The 13,793-nt window shown below is 37.5% G+C and overlaps 1 protein-coding gene across 1 annotated transcript in view; it reads right to left on the bottom strand.

The window, feature by feature from the left end:
* Nucleotides 1-13,793, bottom strand: part of GPC5 (glypican 5) — a 1,460,926-nt gene that overhangs the window by 479,094 nt on the left and 968,039 nt on the right. The gene's annotated exons all lie outside the window — the stretch shown is intronic.

The following is a 13,793-nucleotide window of genomic DNA, read 5'->3' as shown; positions in this document are numbered from 1 at the left end:
AATAACACTATCAGAGTTTCAATCAAAAAATGAAATTTGTGTTGATGTTGAAGTGACATTTTTTCTTAAGTGCAGTGATGAATTTACTAGGCATATGAAGGAAAGTAATCCTCTATCTTTTTCTCTGACAAATATTTAATGGAACAGCAGTAGCTGTAAATGCTGGTGGCCTTAACTTTAAATTGAAATGTCAAATATAGTACCCAAATCTGAAAATATCTATTCAGACAGTACATTTTTAAAAACAAAGAAATCAGAGTTACCCTTACAAAAAGATGTTTTAACATCTACTAGTGCACTCAAGATGTAAAGAATTTCAGAAAAAAACTTCTTAAACATGCAATGATGCTAAGGTTACTGTAACTTGCCATTAGTTGTGCTTGCCTGTATCAAAGTTATGTATGAGGCATCCATTCTTCCTAGTACTGAGTTGCTAGACAAGTGGAAAACAAGAATATTTTTAAATTGGAAAATCTCTCAGATCATAGTGGGGAGAATAAAAGAGAGAACCAGGCAAGACCAGAATTAGAATATAGAGAATCTTGCTGCTACAAATGTTATTTTAAATGAATAATCTCAAAGCTTTACTTGTTGTCTTTTGTAATATCTACAATCATGTGCCACATGCAATGTTCTGGTCAACAACAGACCACCTATATGACAGTGGCCACATGAAATCATAATGGAGCTAAAAATTCCTATCACTTAGTGATGTCATGACCATCGTGACATCATAGTAAGATGCATTACTCATGTGTTTGTGGTGATGCTGATGTAGACAAACCTACTGCTCTGCCCCTTGTATAGAACTATAGCACATACAATGCTGTACAGTGCATAATACTTGATAATGGAAAGTGACTATGTTACTGGCTTAAATATTTATTATACTGTGCTTCTTATGGTTACTTTTGAGTGCATGCTTTTCCCTTTTTTTTTTTTTTTAAGAGAACTATAAAAGAGCCTCAGGCATGTCCCTCATAAGTATTCCAAAAGAAGGCATTGTTATCATAGGTAATGATAGATCCATGCACGCGATTGCCCCTGAAGATCCCACAGTAGGACAAGATGTGAAGGTGGAAGAAAGTGGTATTGATGATCCTGACACTGTGTAGACCTAGGCTAACGTGTGTGTCTTAGATTTTAATAAAAAATTTACAAACTAAAAAAAAAGAAAAAAATTAAAAACAGTAAAAAGCTTGTAAGGCCAGGCGTGGTGGCTCACACCTGTAATCTCAGCACTTTGGGAGGCTGAGGCGGGCGGATCACGAGGTCAGGAGATCAAGACCATCCTGGCTAACACAGTGAAACCCCATCTCTACTAAAAAAACTACAAAAAAATTAGCCGGGCGTGGTGGCGGGCGCCTGTAGTCCCAGCTACTTGGGAGGCTGAGGCAGGAGAATGGCGTGAACCCCAGAGGCGGAGCTTGTAGTGAGCTGAGACCCGGCCACTGCACTCCAGCCTGGGCAACTGAGCAAGACTCCGTCTCAAAAAAAAAAAAAAGAAAAAAGAAAAGAAAAGAAAAGAAAAAAGCTTGTAGAATAAGGATATAAAGACAGAACATCTTTTTTATACAGCTATGCAATGTGTTTGTGTTTTCAGCCAAGTGTTATTACAAGAGTCAAAAAGTTTTTAAAAATTAAAACTTTAGAAAGTAAAAATGGTAAGCTAAGGGTAATTTATCATTGAAGAAAGAAACATATTTTCAAAGTCTAGAGTAGTGTCCTAGGCCTTCCCATCCACTCACCACTCACTCATTAACCTGCCCAGAGCAACTACCAGTCTTGCAAGCTCCATTCATGGTAAATGCCCTATATACCTGTAACACTTTCTATCTTCTATATTTTACTGTACCTTTTCTATGTTTAAATATGTTCAGATACACAAATACTTACTATTTTATTATAATTGCCTACAATCATTTAGTACAATAACGTGCTATGCATGTTTGTAGCATAGGTGCAATAGGCTATATCATCCAGCCTGGGTATGTAGTACCCTACACCATCAAGGTCTGTATCAGTATACTCTATGTGTTCACACAGTGACAAAATCGCCTAACAATGCATTATCTCAGAAGGTAGCCCCATCATTAAGTGATGCATAACTGTATTTATGTATTTTGCTTATAGATTATACTTTGTGTCATTATTCACATGGGGATATACTCCCTATGACAGAGGAAAAAAGTTTAAGGAAATCTCTTTGAACTGTGTACAAAAGATTTTACAAAACTTGCAAACCACCAGTTGCTTATTCCTTATTCTCATGGAGCTGACTGGTAAAAACAAAGGGAAGCACTGACTTATAGCAAGTCTCTTACAAACCTATTTAAGATCAACGCTAAATCCTTTATTGGCAAGGTGGAAAAGATAAAAATGCCTTTTATTCATTTATTTATATATTTGATTTATTTATTTATTTTTGTTTGAGACAGAGTCTGTCACTCTTTCGCCCAGGCTGGAGTGCAGTGGCTCAATCTCGGCTCACTTCAAGCTCCGCCTCCCGGCTTCACGCCATTCTCCTGCCTCAGCCTCCAGAGTAGCTGGGACTACAGGTGCCCGCCACCTCGCCCGGCTGATTTTTTGTATTTTTAGTTGAGACGGGGTTTCACCCTGTTAGTCAGGATGGTCTCCATCTCCTGACCTCGTAATCCACCCACCTCAGCCTCCCAAAGTGCTGGGATTACAGGCGTGGGCCACCGCGCCAGGCCAAAAACGCATTTTAAACTTGAACGTTAAATCTCAAAAGTACAAATATGTCATAATCTCAAAATCTGAACTTAGGGTCTTCTATGCCTTATGAAAATTAGGAAACTATTATTTCAAAACAAAGTTCACACCTTATGATAGCTAGAAATAATTCAATTGCCGTTGCGCATGTCTAGCGTTTCTTCAGAAAACATTGGGTACTTAACTTTATATCAAGTATAGTGTTCCTCACTGGAGAGCAAAAGATAAATTAATATATATTCAGATAAACCCTGTAGGGTATCTTTGCAGACTATTACCCATGCATTCCTCTGAATTCCACAGTATTCACAATTTCTGACATACAGTGTAGCTAGATTTTTCTCTTTTAGGCTTGATTTTCAATTTACCAATTTATATGCTTAATAAAATTCTTCTCAGCTCTTTTTTAAAAATATACATCCTCGATTTCTCTCCTAGTCATGCGCATGTTTTCCTCTACTCTCTCGTACATGTGAGGAATAATTATAATCGCTGTTTTGGCATTCTTGTCTTAGTTCAATCATCTTTTTCTGCTCTAAATCCATTTATATCCATCTATCACCTATCTCTTGAATATACATGTTTTTCTGTCTCTTTGCTTTTCTGTATTTATAATTGTATGCTAGACATTGCTCATTGCTGGATTTTTATGCCCTCTATGATGTTAACCTTTGTTCTGGCATTCAGTTAACTTACCCAAAATCAAGCGATGTTTCAAGGTTTTCACTTAAGTTTTATTAAAGCAGGTACAAATAGCTTTTGTCTAGGGTAAGGGTCCCCCAAACCCCCAGGCCCCTGACTGGTACCAGGCTGCATAGCAGGAGGTGAGTAGCAGACAAGCAAGCATTATCCACTGAGCTCCTCACCTCCTGTTAGATCAGCAGCAGCATTCGATTCTCATAGGAGAGAGAACTCTACGGTGAACTGTACATGCATGGGATCTAGGTTGTGTACTCCTTATGATAATCTAATCTAACTAACGCCTGATCATCTGAGGTGGAACAGTTTCATCCTGAAACCATCCCTCCCTCTACCCTTCCACCCCACGGAAAAATTGTCTTCCATGAAACCAGTCCCTGGTGCCAAAAATGTTGGGGACCTCTGGTCTAGGGCCAAATTCGTAAGATGATAACCTTCTGACGATTCTATCTGGTAGCCCAGCAACCCATGTATTACAAGGTTTCTACTCTAGCTGGTGGAAACAAGAACTATTCCTAGTCCTGTGGGAATTGTTTTATTGCTTTTAAGTGTCCCCACTCCCTCACCCAGCCCCACTTTTGGTAGTTACCTCTCATGCTTCTACAAATCATTATTGACCCAAAGGCTTAAGGAGATTCCCTCTTCAGATTTCCTTTTTACTATGAAACTCCTTCCTCTCTGGTAGTCTGCTCCACAAATACTGGTTATTTTGGCCTCTGCAAACACTAGTCTCTTCTTCCTCAACTCTGCAAGACTGTCAGGCTCTGATGAGGTTTCCCGTCCTGTTCAATAGCCTGAAAACTCCAGTTAGTGAGCCGAGGTCCCTATTAATCCAACTTGGACAGAAGTGGAAGCACAAGCCATATGTTAAATAACCTGCATTAAAGTAATATTGACCAAAGAACTAAGGAGATATTCTTTACCCCTAACAACACAGAGATTTGTTTTTAACCTGAAGAGAAGTGTAAAATTGAGCAAATGGATTTTCAAACCTGAGGAAAATATTTCCTATGTTTTCAAGACCTTCTAAGACTTGCACCTGAGTTCCTGGCAATGTGAGAAATCAAAGGGCCGTCAAAACCTATGCCTCTGCTGGGGTGAATTATGTGCTGAAATTTTCAAAGGCAGGGGGAAGAATTTTTAGGAACAGTGGTTGCAAAAGAAGGATATATAACCCTCACTTATAACTGAGACAGGTTACTGGAATTTTCTTCAGCTTCTTTCTTCACAGAACAAAATCTTGGCATAGTTTGTCAAACATGTTTGCCTCCCTTGTTGGAGATTGAAAAGAGCTAGTAATAGTCTCTTTGTTGTCATATCTCAATAAGACCAAAGGATCTTTTAACCCTTCATCAAAAGTTTCATTTATAATGTTTCCATAAATTTGTCTTGACTTCTAACTTCCTTCAGTATAATAACAGTACCCACTGTGTACCAGCTTCCTTATCTATGGACTGGACACAGTTTGAAAAGAAGCAATTCTTATAGTCTAATAAAAAGGAAAACACTACAAAATAGATGCACAAACTCACAAGCATATCTGAAACAACAACTCGAAGTTATAAAACATGGGCAACTTTCACTGGGTAAATGAGAGGATGAAGTAGTAAGATATTGTTTAATTCTTCTACATGACTTTTACCCAAGCTAAAGAGTTAATAGTAGTAATAATAGTTATTATTATTTTTGATCCTAGTATCATGGTTGATACAAATCTGCATCTACAAGATTTTTTTAAACATGCCTAAGAGCTATAGAAAAAAATCAAAAATTGAATTTAAACCTGGGTATCTTACACTTATGTTACAAAAGCTCATTAGCTGTAGGTCATTAGCTTCTTATACTATCATCCAGTCAGGAAAAGAAACACCAAGCCGACCATTGAGAAGTAAGACTTTTCTTACCAGCTAATCCACCTATGAGTCATTACATATAATTTTATAATCTGTTGAGGTTTTCTTGAGCCAGATATTTGACTTCTGTTTATTGATAAACTATCAACACCCTCTTTCTTCTCAGGCAGTCTTTCCACTCCTAAAAGGCAAGAATGTTACCCTCGTCTTTAGCTGCCCGCATCTCAGTACTCGAGTGCTCTGTGATGGTTGATCCTCCAAACCCACCCACTAAGTCCCATTCTCCACTCCTCCTCAGACATTGAGACACTAATAGGCAGGTGTTTGGGAACAGAAAAACCTTTCTTACCCTCTCAACTCAAGCTCTCTCATAATCCTGCTAGATTTGATCACCCACAGGCTGGCTCTTGATCAAAATCTAGATCCATATATCTTAAAGCAACTTACAGACTTTTGAATTTAACTACCCTTTTTAACTTTCCAGAATAGGAGGCCAAGTCAGAGACAAGCTAAATGACTGGTTCCAGGTAAGCTAGCAATAGAATTGTCCAGATAGAAGTCAAAGTTACATCTTCCAATTCCAACTCTAATTCATAATCCCCCCCACCTGACCCACAAGATGTTTCAAGCTGTGGCATGTAGACTTCATGTGACCAAAGGTTTTCTTTAGCATCCATTGTTTTTCTTTTCTTTTATTTGAATTAGCAACCATTTTTTAAAAAAAAATTAAATATATTTCCCATAAAAATGGAGATGTTTTCCTTAAGTAAATGGCAGATCCAGTGACAATGGCTGCATTTCCACATGGCAGTCATCTGCTGCAACTAAGAGAATAGTTTTGATTTCAGTGTCCACCATTCCTTATTGTCACCCTGGCATAGAGGCTGAGTTTGTTATTTTATGTCAAGCTCATGTCACTCACTTATGTGACTAGGTTGCCCCATAGGCATTTATGTTTGAGACCTTTGTAACATACGCTATTTACTTGCTCTAGAAGTGTTAATTATATACTGAGTTAATTATATACTGAGTCAGAGTCTTAAAAAATAGATGCATAGGAATACTAATGATATTTGTAAAATGATTTTGTATTCTGAAACTTTGCTGAAGTTGTTTATGAGCTGAAGTAGCTTTTGGGCTAAGACTATGGGGTTTTCTAGATATAGAATCATATCATTTGTAAACAGGGATGGTTTGACTTCCTCTCTTCCTTCTTGGATGCCCTTTTTTTCTTTATCCTGCCTGATTGCTCTGATCAAGACTTCCAATGCTGTGTTGAATAGGAGTGGTGAGAAAGGTCATCCTTGTCTTGTGCCAGGTTTTAAGGGAGATTCTTCCAGCTTTCACCCATTTAGTATGATGTTGACTGTTGGTTTGTGATTTAAGGCCCTTATTAATTTGAGGTATGTTCCTTCAATATGTAAATTTTTGAGAGTTTGCAACATGAAAGGATGTTGAATTTTATCAAAAGCCTTTTATGGATCTATTGAAGCTATCATGAAGTTTTTATCTTTAGTTCTGTTTGTAGAATGGATTCACATTTATTGATTTGCATACATTGAACCAAACTTACATCACAGAAATAAAGCCTACTTGATTATGATGGATTCGATTTTTTGATGTGCAGCTAGATTCAGTTTGGGTTTGCAAGTATTTTGTTAAGGTTTTTAAAATGCTGAAAGGCACCCTAGGCAATACCATTCTTGACATAGGAACTGGAGAATAATTCATGACAAAGATGCCAAAAGCAATTGCAACAAAATCAAAAATTGACAAAATGCAATCAATTAAACTTAAGAGCTTCTGCACAGCAAAAGGAAATAAGGGTAAACAGACAACATAGAGAATGGGAGAAAATATCTGCAAAATATGTGACAAAGGTCTAATATCCAGCATCTGTAAGAAACAAATTTACAAGAAAAAGTCAAACAACCTTATTAAAAACTGAGTGATATGGTTTGAATTTGTGTCCCTACCCAAATCTCATGTCAAGTTCTAATCCTAAGTTTTGGAAGAGGGTCCTGGTGGGAGGTGATTGAATCATGGGGGCGGATTTCTTCCTTGCTGTTCTCATGATAGTGAATGAGTTCTCACAATATTTAATTGTTTAACAGTGTGTGGCACCTCTGCCCTCTCTGTCTTCCTGCTTCAGCCATGTAAGATGTGCCTCCTTCCTCTTTGCTTTCTGCCATGATTGTAAGTTTCCCAGTACCTCCCCAGCCATGTTTCCTGCACAGACTACAGAACCATGAGCCAATTAAAGCTTTTTCCTTTATAAATTACCCAGTCTCATGTAGTTCTTCTTAGTAATGCGATAATGAAGTAATACAGAACATTGGTACTGGGAGAAGGGTATTTCTATAAAGATACCTGAAAATGTGGATGCAGGTTTGGAACTGGGTAAGGGGCAGAGGTTGGAACAGTTTGGAGGACTCTGAAGAAGTTTGGAAATTCCTAGAGATTTGTTAAATTGTTGTGACCAATATGCTGATAGTGATATGGACAATAAAGTCCAGGGTGAGGTAGTCTCAGATGGAGATGAGGAACTTATTGGGAACTGGAATAAAGGTCATTCTTGCTATGCTTTAGCAAAGAGATTGGTGGCATCGTGTCCCTGCTCTAGAGATCTGTGAAATTTTGAACTTCAGAGCTAAGATTTAGGGTATCTGGCAAAAGAAATTTCCAAGTGGCAAAGCACTCAAGATGTGGCCTGGCTCCTAACAGCATATTCTTATATTTGTGAGCAAAGAGATAATCTGAATCTGAAACTGAAACTTATATTTAAAAGAAAAGCAGAGCATACACATGTGGAAAATTGATAGCCTGGCCATGTGGTAGAAAAGAAAAACCCATGTTCAGGGGAAGAATTCTAGCCAGCTTATAGAAATTTGCATAAGTAAAGAGGAGTCAAATGTTAATGGACAAGACAATGGAAAAAAAAAAATGCCTTGAAGTTATTTCAAAGACCTTCTCAATAGATACTCCCATCATAGGCCGGGAGGCTTAGGAAGGAAGAATGGTTTCATGGACTGGTCCCAGGCCCGCTGCCCTAAACAACCTCAAGACGCTGCTTCCTTGTCCCAGCTGCTCCAGCTCCAGTCATAGCTAAAAAGGCTTCAGATATGTCTCAGGCCAGTGCTCCAGAGGGTGAAAGCCATAAGCTTTGGCAGCTTCCGCGTGGTATTAAGCCTATGGGTGCACAGAGGGTGAGAGTTGAATCTTGGGATCCTCCACACAGATTTCAGAGGATGTATGGAAATGCCTGAATGTCCAGGCAGAAGTCTGGTGCAGGGGCAGAGCTCTTATGGAGAAACTTTACCAGGGTAGTACACAGGGGAAATGTGGGGTTGCAGCCACCACACAGAGTCCTCACTGGGGCACTGCCTACTAGAGCTGTGAGAAGAGGGTCACTGTCCTCCAAACCCAAGAATAGTAGATCCAACAGCTTGCACCATGTACCTGGAGAAGCCTCAGGCGCTCAGTGCCAGCCTGTAAAAGCAGCCACAGGGGCTGTTCCCTGCAGAGCCACAGGGGTGGAGCTGCCCAAAAACTTGGGAGCCTACCCCTTGTATCAGTGTGGACTAGATGTGAGACACGGAATCAAAAAAGATTATTTGGGAGCTTTAGGATTCAATTGACTACCATGCTGGGTTTTGGACTTGCATGGATCCTATAGCCAATTGTTATGGCAGATCCCCCCCTTGGAAAGGGAGTATTTACTCAATGTCTATACCTACATTATATCTTGGAAGTAACTAACTTGTTTTTGATTTCACAGGCTCACAGGCAGAAAGGACTTGCTTTGTTTCAGATGAGACTCTGGACTGTGGACTCTTGAGTTAATGCTGAAATTATTTAAAACTCGGGGAACTGTTGAGAAGAGGTAGTTTTATTTTTCAATGTGAGAATAACATGAGATTTGGTAGGTGCCAGGTGCAGAATGATACGGTTTGGATTTGTCCCCCCACCCATATCTCAAGTCAAATTGTAATCTCCGGTGTTGGAGGAGGGGCCTAGAAGGAGGTGACTGGATCATCATGGGGGAATATTTTCCTCTTGCTGTTCTTGTGATAGTGAATTCTCATGAGATCTAGTTGTTTAAACATGGGTAGCACCTCTCCTCTCTTTCTTCTTCTGCTCTGGCCATGTAAAATATGCCTCCTTCCTCTTCGCCTTTTGCCTTGATTATAAGTTTCCTTAGACCTCCCAAACTAAGTTTCCTATGCAGCCTTCAGAACCATCAGATGACTAAACATTTTCTTCTTTATAAATTACCCAGTCTTGGGTACTTCTTTATAGCAATGTGAGAATGGACTAATACAATGTGCAAAGGACATGAACACACACTTTTCAAAAGAAGACATACATGTGGCCAACAAACATATGATAAAATGCTCAATATTACTGATCATTAGAGAAATGCAAGTAAAAACCACAATGAAATACCATCTCACACCAGTGACAATTGCTATTCTTAAAAAGTCAAAAAGTAACAGATGCTGGTGAGGTTGCAGAAAAAACGGAACACTTTTACTCTGTTGGTAGGAGCGTGAATTAGTTCAACTATTGTGGAAAGCAGTGTGGCAATTCCTCAAAGAGATAAAATCAGAACTACCATTCCACTCAGAAATCCCATTGCTGGGTATATACCGGAAGGAATATAAATCATTCTGCCATAAAGACACATGCACATGTATGTCCCTTGCAGTACTATTAACAGCGAAGACATGGAATCAACCTAAATGCCCATCAATGATAGACTGGATAAAAAAAATGTGGTACATATACATCATGAAATACTATGAAAGAATAAGAAAGAACAAGATCAACTCCTTTGCAGGAACATGGATGGAGATGAAGGCCATTATCCATAGCAAACTAATGCAGGAACAGAAAACCAAATACCACATGTTCTCACTTGTAAATGGGCACTACATGATGAGAATACATGAACATAACAGACGATGGGGAACAAAAGACACTGTGGTCTACTTGAAGGAGGGGTAGGGAGGAGGAAGAGTATGACGAAAATAACTATTGAGTACTAGGCTGAGTACCTGGATGACTAAATAATGTATACAACAAACATCTGTGACACAAGTTTACCTACATAACAAGCCTGCATATATACCCCTAGACCTACAGCAAAAAGTAAATAAAAATTGGTCCTCTCTTTCTTCCCCTTCTCTGAAAATGACATTTTCCTCCTTCTAATTTCTTGGGCTGAATACCACAGTCATCTCGGACTTTCTGTTTCACTCACACCTATATCCAATCCATCAATAAATCTTTTTAGCTTTGTCTTTAAAATAGGTTCAAAGTCCAACAACTTTCTACCACCTCTCCAAGTAGGGGGTCTGGTCTAAGACACTATTATGTCTGATCTGGAATATGTAAATAACGTAACTGGTTTTTCTATTTCGACTTTTGCTACTCTGGACCAAATACTGCAACAGCACTGCATAAAAGTCAACAATAGCTCTCATCTTACTCTGAGTTAAAGCTAAAGAATTTTATTAGGGCCGACAATGCCCACTTGGTCTATGTTTCCCTCCTCCTACTCTTATTTCCCACATCTCTTTCTCTGGTTCATTCCTCTCCTGCCACCCTGGACATCTTGCTATCTTGGTCATGTTATAGACTAAGTGTGTGAGTTCTCAATAACATTTGTGAAAAAAATAATTAAACAAATAAATTAAATTGTTAATACATTAGGACTACACTGGATAGTTCTGGCCAGGTAGGACTTTGGAAACGAGAAGGGAAGTTATCCATTGTAAGAGAAAGAAAAGACCAGTGGTAGAGAATCTAAAACACAAACAAACAAACAAACAAACAAACAAACAGTCATGCCAAATAGAAATGATGATGGGAAAGAGGGTCAAAGGAGTTTGTGTATTCAGGGCAGTGATCATAGAGAGACAATAGGAGTCTAAGTAAAATAATGAGAAACATGAGTAAAGCAATTTAGCAAAACAAAAAAAAAATGATAGTGTCAATGAATGACAGATTCTAGAGGAATCAATTATTTCATTGAGATTATTAGACATAGAATGAAGGAAGTAGTGAGTAGTGAGTGGTGAGTAGTGAGTAGTGAGTGGGCGCTTGAAATTGAAATGTGGGGTATGGCTCTTATCGATAATAACAAAATCTAATATATGTCCATGAAGTGGATGGTTGATGTTAATGGGGGACAAGAAATGAAGAAGTCAGCATGTTGAATTGATTATGTAGGTAGGTACTGAAATCATCAAAAAAGGAACAGAAATTATTTGAGAGAGAAATACAGTAAGGCAGGTGTCAAAATCTTTGGTAAATAAAGACGAAAAACAGGGAGCATGGGGATCACTGTAAAAATGAGGGGAACATATGACATAATCTGATGGCATGTGCCCCACAGAGGCTCAATGGTCTGTAAGCAGCAATGCAAAGTAAGAAGGAATGCTCCCTCTCCAGGCTGGTGGTTAGGAAGACAAGGGCGATAAAGCCAGAGTCTGCAGGGGGAGCAGTGTCCTTAGGTTTTAATACTGCAGATTCAGATGAAGTTTCCTCAGATAACTTAAAATATAATAAGGTTATGGATCACTTATTTTTATGTAGCTTCATATAAACTACTTTCTTTATTGAGTATTGAATTTTGATTTCCCAGTTTTCAATAGCGAGTTATATTGAAAACAAACCACAAAACCTCTAAGAGAACTTAAATTTTTAATGAGAATGATTTTTCTTCAAATAGATTAAATATATACATCTATGTATACATATATACTAATTTCATTAATAACATAGCCTTTTATAACATTTAGGCATAGAGCTGCAGAATATTTAAGCTAATCTGCATAAATCCTACTTCAATCTATTAATTGCTCCTCAAGGAGGTAACTCAAAAGTAAAGCATCTAATTCCATCTCCCTTCATCATCAGTTACTTCTCTTACTCTTCTCCTCTCCAATTGAATACCACCCTCTCTTTTACAGACTATGTTCACTGGCACTCTAAGACTATTTTAAGGCTAGGACGTTTGCACGAGTATTACACATATGCCTGGAATGCTCTTCCCCTATTTTTTCACATGGCTGGCTTTTGTGACTTGGATCTCAGTTTAAATCCCATCTCATCAGTTATGATTCTCTGACCTCCCAGAATACAGTAGCTTTCCAATTCATTCAGTAGTATGCACTCTTTTAAATCTTACCATTACCTAGTTTTATGTTTGTTTGCTTATTTAGTTCTTGCTCCAGCTATTAGAAAGAATCACCACCATCATTGACTAGAATACTGCTAGGTACATAGTAAATTTTCTGTAATACTTGATGAATTAAGGAATAAATTATGAATGATAGTCTAAAATTGTGCAAAATGGGTTTTTGTCGCATTACTGCTATTGATTACTCAAAATTATCAAAATCATCTATTTAACCTGTTAGTAACTGATAAAGTGGGAAAAGGAGCAAAACTTGTGGTAACATGCTTTGAACTACTTTTTAAAGAACTCATATTAATCTTAGTTATGTTACTATTATTGTATCAATAGGAAGTAGCAATTATAAAGAATCCATGATTTAATTATGAAATAGCATGATTTCTTTGTGGAAGAGTATATCAATACAACTTATTATCAGAATTACTTGTCAAATTATAGAACAAAAGCTTTACAGTCTACAAGTTCAGCGCACACATAACTTTGTAATCACCACATTTTGAATTACGTTTTGACAAGGTCAAACATGCAACATGTGTTAAAATGTTGGTAACAAGACTTATTAATAGAATGCATGGATAAAATGGCTGACAAATGTATTAACTTTATTCCTTTGAACATTGGCATATAATGACTCCTAAAAAATTACTGTTACAAAAAAGACACATTTCAATCCAAAGCAGCTAACTACTCTTAGTTGTGTACAGTGTAAATTTTGAACATTATTAATTAATTCATGTTCTATAGAAATAAATTTTAAGTAACCTCAAAATGCCTTAATAGGTTTTGGAATAGAATAGAGAATCATTTATTACCAGGTGTTTAGTGGTAAGATAATAAAGTCAACATTTAGCCATCCCCCAAAACTGCTAAGACTGTAATCATCATTTATTTTTGAACCTCAAAAATCAATCATTGGAATAATCTTAAACCTCTGTGCATGATATATTCTGGTTGTTTATATATACTTTGCTTTATATTTAGTTATTTACTTAGTAATTTTTAATAATAACTTTTGCTCCATAAATCTACCAGTCAAAAAGAAAAGTTAAAACAAACCAAAATTTTCCTTTCAATCCTACCTCTCCGTGTTATAATCTGAAACAAATTGAGAATCTTTCCATTCCCATGCTTGTCCTTTCCTTTCTTTATAGTCAGATATTACTTTATATGAAAGATTTCATGATAGATGCAATCTTAGGAACATACTTCTTCTATATTTTTTCAAGATAAATCCATGTTGTTGTACACCATTATATTTCACTTTTTAAAACTCATATCATCATATGACTTTGTAGCAGTATCAC

The sequence above is a fragment of the Chlorocebus sabaeus genome, chromosome 3, assembly GCF_047675955.1.
Source record: "Chlorocebus sabaeus isolate Y175 chromosome 3, mChlSab1.0.hap1, whole genome shotgun sequence".
Lineage (NCBI taxonomy): Eukaryota > Metazoa > Chordata > Mammalia > Primates > Cercopithecidae > Chlorocebus > Chlorocebus sabaeus.
Note: the sequence above shows the minus strand (reverse complement) of the source record. Positions and strands in the feature narration are given on the sequence as shown.